Here is a 5,827-nt window from a genome sequence, read left to right as displayed (position 1 = left end):
CAGGACAGCATCTCTTAAAAAACCCTTCAAACATTTTACCCACAATAGAAGTAAAGGCCCATTTAGACCCAACGATTCTCGCTCAAAAATCACTCAAAGCCATCTCTTGAGCAAAAATCATTGTGTGTAACTGCACAGACATCGTGCAGTTTTCGTTAAGTCATTCATCATTGCCTTTCAGCTAGCTGAAAGAGAACGATAAACCTTATCAGTGCTGTACACTGAGTTCTCAGTGGGGTACCTTTGATACTATTATTTCAGCTGGCATCCCGCTCGGAGAACACAACTGGAGTATAAAGAAGACAAGCGGTCCAGCTGTCTTCTGTATACCCCACTCAAAGCGCTCAGCTGTATACCAGCTCTGTGCTCTGTGAACACAGCAGGAGTATGCAGAAGACAGCGCTGCAGCTGTGTTCTGCATTCCCCACTCGGAGTGCTCAGCTGTATACCAGCTGAGTGCTTCGTGAACACAGCAGGAGTATGCAGAAAACAGCGCTCCAGCTGTGTTCTGCATACCCCGCTCAAAGCGCTCAGCTGGATACCCCCTGACCGCTCAGAGAAGACAGCAGCTGTATGCAGAAAATAGCGGTCCCACTTTTCTTCTGCATGCAGAGTCAGCCTTCATTTACACACTTATGCAAAGTAACTCTGTAAGTTCACCACCCAGTCCCAGCGTTCATCCACCCAGGTCTCATTTATTCCCACTATGTTGTAGTTTTCCTCAGACATTATTACTTCCAGTTCGTCAACCTTATTGGTTAGACTTCTAGCATTAGTCACCATACAGTTTAGAAGGTTTTGGTTATTTTTAGTTTAACCCCTTCCGCTCCAGGGCATACGTTTACCTCCTGGCAGAGGGGTACTTCCTGCAAAAGGGCGTACACTTACATCCTGTGAATAGCAAGAGATCTTGCGCTTTCTGGCAGCGGGAGCTGGCTGTCACTGATAGCTGGCCTCCCGCTACAACAGCGAGGGTGTATCGAAGCAGCGACCCCCGCTGTTAACCCCTTTCCTGCTGCAATCTTTATAGATCGTGTCATGGAAAGGGTTCACAGAGAAAGCACGCTCCCTCTATGCTGTCATCAGACTCTCGCGATATAATCGCGGAGAGCCCGACTGTATTGACAGTGCATGTGATCGCTAATACAAGCGATAAGGCATTGCAGGAGAGAAGACCTGCAATACCTTATCATACCGATCATTGGTGCTATGATGTAAGTCCCCTACAGAGACACAAAGGGTGAAAAAAAAAAAGATAAAAATGTTTTTAAACCCTTTTTGTGCTTTTTCTCATATTAGCATAATTTTTTAAAAATTAAAATCCCTCATATTTGGTACTGTCATGTCCGTAACAACGCGTACAATAAGTTGCACGTGCTTTTTATCCTGCACAGCAAAAGCGTAAAAAAACGCTAACAAAACTGAGGCAAAATGCTAATTTTTAGCATTTTGCCTCCCAAAAAACGCAATAAAAATGATCAAAAATGCTGTATGTACTGCAAAATTGTACCAATAAAAACTACAGCTCGTCTCGCAAAAAATAAGCCCTCACAGAGCTCCGTCCATCGAAAAATGAAAACGTAATAGGACTTTGAATGCAGCGATTTAGAAAAAAAAAAGATTTACAAAAAAAGCGTTTTTATCGCAGAAAAGTGGAAAAACCTAAAAAAAAAAAGAATTTTGGTATCGTTCTAATCGTACCGACCAGCAGAAAAAATGTATTGTGTCATTTATGCTGCATAATTAACGCTATAAAGTAAACCCAAAAAAAACTATGGCAGAATTGATACGTTTCTCTCCCTGTTTTAAAAAAAAAAATAAAAGTTTTACAATATAGTTGATGCACCCAAAAATGGCACCGATAAAAACTACAGTTCGCCACGCACGTATATCGGCTCGAGGGTTTTCACGCCAAGCCGATATACGTCATCCTCATGTGCAGGGGGGGGGGGGGGGGGGGGGGGGGGGGGGATGGAAGAGCCAGGAGCAGGAACTGAGCTCCCGCCCCCTCTCTGCCTCCTCTCCGCCCCTCTGCACTATTTGCAAGATAGACTAGAGCAGCAAGGCACCAAGACGGGTTGGTCTTGCCAAAGAGAGAAGTAGTGCACATGCTATAGAGCAGGGGTCCCCAACTACCGGTCCGCGGACCGGGGCTGGGCCGTTTGGTGCATACTGCCGGTCCGCGGCACCGCCGGGAACTTTTAATAAGACAGGAACAATCGCGGGCCCTTCAGCCGCGCGCTGCGCTCTCACACTAACCTGCTGTGTGGAAGCGGCCCCTTCAGCAGCGCTCTGCGGTGTCACACTAGTCTGCTATGTTCCTTGCAGCGCGCGGCAACCAATCACAACGCGCCTTCTTTGGCGCCGAGGACTGTGGCACCAAACAGCAGAGCGTCCATCCCGTGAGTAGAAGAGAAGAGCCGCCTCTGCAAGTAGCAAGCAGCATCCGCGTGAGTGGTCAATTTCAAGATGTGTGTGTCGGAGGGGGAGAGAGAAATTAAAGGCTGGGGGAGGGAGGAATAACATACCTGCTGCCCTATGTGTGTGTGCTGGGGGGGGATAACATACCTGCTGCCCTATGTGTGTGTGCTGGGGGGGTAGGGGATAACATACCTGCTGCCCTATGTGTTTGTGCTGGGAGGGGGGAATAGATTATATACTGCCCTATGTGTGTGCTGGGGGGGAATAGATTATATACTGCCCTATGTGTGTGTGCTGGGGGGGGGGGGGGGGATAACATACCTGCTGCCCTATGTGTGTGTGTGCTGGGGGGGGATAACATACCTGCTGCCCTATGTGTGTGTGTGCTGGGGGGGGGGGGATAACATACCTGCTGCCCTATGTGTGTGTGCTGGGGGGGGGGGGAATAACATACCTGCTGCCCTATGTGTGTGTGCTGGGGGGGGGGGATAACATACCTGCTGCCCTATGTGTGTGTGCTGGGAAGGGGGGGGGGGTAAACATACCTGCTGCCCTATGTGTGTGTGCTGGGAAGGGGGGGGGGGGGAATAACATACCTGCTGCCCTATGTGTGTGTGCTGGGAAGGGGGGGGATAACATACCTGCTGCCCTATGTGTGTGTGCTGGGAAGGGGTGGGGATAACATACCTGCTGCCCTATGTGTGTGTGCTGGGAAGGGGGGGGGGGATAACATACCTGCTGCCCTATGTGTGTGTGCTGGGGGGGTAGGGGATAACATACCTGCTGCCCTATGTGTTTGTGCTGGGAGGGGGGAATAGATTATATACTGCCCTATGTGTGTGCTGGGGGGGAATAGATTATATACTGCCCTATGTGTGTGTGCTGGGGGGGGGGGGATAACATACCTGCTGCCCTATGTGTGTGTGTGCTGGGGGGGGGATAACATACCTGCTGCCCTATGTGTGTGTGTGCTGGGGGGGGGGGGATAACATACCTGCTGCCCTATGTGTGTGTGCTGGGGGGGGGGGGGAATAACATACCTGCTGCCCTATGTGTGTGTGCTGGGGGGGGGGATAACATACCTGCTGCCCTATGTGTGTGTGCTGGGAAGGGGGGGGGGTAACATACCTGCTGCCCTATGTGTGTGTGCTGGGAAGGGGGGGGGGGGAATAACATACCTGCTGCCCTATGTGTGTGTGCTGGGAAGGGGGGGGGATAACATACCTGCTGCCCTATGTGTGTGTGCTGGGAAGGGGTGGGGGATAACATACCTGCTGCCCTATGTGTGTGTGCTGGGAAGGGGGGGGGATAACATACCTGCTGCCCTATGTGTGTGTGCTGGGAAGGGGGGGATAACATACCTGCTGCCCTATGTGTGTGTGCTGGGGGGGTAGGGGATAACATACCTGCTGCCCTATGTGTGTGTGCTGGGGGGGGGGATAACATACCCGCTGCCCTATGTGTGTGTGCTGAAGGGGGGGATAACATACCCGCTGCCCTATGTGTGTGTGCTGGGGGGGGAGGGGATAACAGACATGCTGCCCTATGTGTTTGTGCTGGGGGGGAAATAGATTATATACTGCCCTATGTGTGTGTGCTGGGGGGGGGAATAGATTATATACTGCCCTATGTGTGTGTGCTGGGGGGGGGAATAGATTATATACTGCCCTATGTGTGTGTGCTGGGGGGGGAATAGATTATATACTGCCCTATGTGTGTGTGCTGAGGGGGGGAATAGATTATATACTGCCCTATGTGTGTGTGCTGGGGGGGAGTAAATTATATGCTGCCCTATGTGTGTGCTGGGGGGTGCGGAGGTTTGGGAGATAGATTATATATTGCCCTATGTGTGTGCTGGGGGAGGGATATATTATACTGCCCTATGTGTGTACTGCAAGGACATTCTAAATGTCATAAATACATAAGTATGCACTAAACTCCAGCCCCCTTCATAACCCCGCCCCATATAACCAAAGCCCCACCCATGTCCCGCCCCACCCTGCCGGGCCTTGTAAAAATGATCTTGCTTGAAACCGGTCCCTGGTGCCAAAAAGGTTGGGGACCACTGCTATAGAGGACATATTTGGTGCTTGCAAAGTAGCTGAAATTAAACAATAAGTGTAAGTAAAGACGTGTTTATGACAAGAGTACAGTGTGCACACTTAGGAATAGCTAAAACAGAACTTCTTAGTCGTTGACCACTATTGTTTTGAGCTTAGAACTGTTGCTGCCTTCATCCACCCTGCTGTGTATTGGAGAGTGCTCCTCAAAGTAGTGCGGAACTATTAATCCTAAAGTGGATTCTTTTTGTGATAGAACATCAAATTAAATACCCATTGTTAAATCACTCTGTTGATTGTTATTCTGTCAAATTCTTTTGTTTCAAACCTATTTAGTATTAATCCCTTAACACTCCACATCCCTTACAGTTACGTCATGGAAGTTCTGGGTTTGCATGTTGGGAGATCGGGGGTCAATCCTGCTCTGTACAATGTGGGTGCCAGTGGTTCCTTACAGCTGACACCCGCCCACAACAGCTTCAATCAGCAGCGTCGCTGATCGGAGCTGCTAACATTTTAAATGCCTCTGTCAATTCTGACTGCAGCATTTAAATGTTCAGAGGTATGATAGCCATGGCAGCCAGGAGTTTTCTGAAAGACTGCATGTCAGATCAGGGCATAATGTAATACTATGGTATTATATCATACTGCAGGAGCGATCAAACCATTAAATCTCATGTCCCCTATAGGGACTAAAAGAAATGTAAAAATCAGTTTATAAAAATGACATTAATTATTTTAAAACTCTTAGGTAATAAAAGTTAAACAAAAACACTTTTATATACAATAAAAAAATCCAAATGTTAAAAAAGCATATTTGGTATTGCTGCGTCAATAAAAGTCTGATATTACAGAGATTTGTAGATACTCTGTTACCTCCAGCAATGTCTCTAAAAAACTTCATCATATGGACTTCCAGCTATGATTGCAAAGAGTGACTGGCTGAACGTTCATGTGCCCAAAGAATGGCATGTGACCACTACCAGCTTCTTTCAAGAACATAGTGGCAGTGACTGGGGCACTAGACCAGGGGCCATTTGACAAGGTAAGTACTGCTTATTTCTTTTTTTAATACATTCCATGACATAATCATTTTTTTGGACCCCAGAAACCCCCTTTTGCATTACAAGACTAGCCCTAATTATTGTATAAAGCATTTTTGCTGACACTGTCGTATTATTACATACTATATAGATATGAGACAGGCAAGGATCATGAATAGGTATTGTAGCGTATAACGGTGATAGGGAATATTCCACATTATTACCTAGTTTCATAACTTAAACCCCATAAAAGTATAAAAACAAGTACATCAGCACTCCTACATAGTTAATATCTGAATAAAA

The sequence above is a fragment of the Eleutherodactylus coqui genome, chromosome 1 (assembly GCF_035609145.1).
Source record: "Eleutherodactylus coqui strain aEleCoq1 chromosome 1, aEleCoq1.hap1, whole genome shotgun sequence".
Classification (NCBI taxonomy): Eukaryota; Metazoa; Chordata; class Amphibia; order Anura; family Eleutherodactylidae; genus Eleutherodactylus; species Eleutherodactylus coqui.
This window is presented reverse-complemented; position numbering follows the sequence as displayed.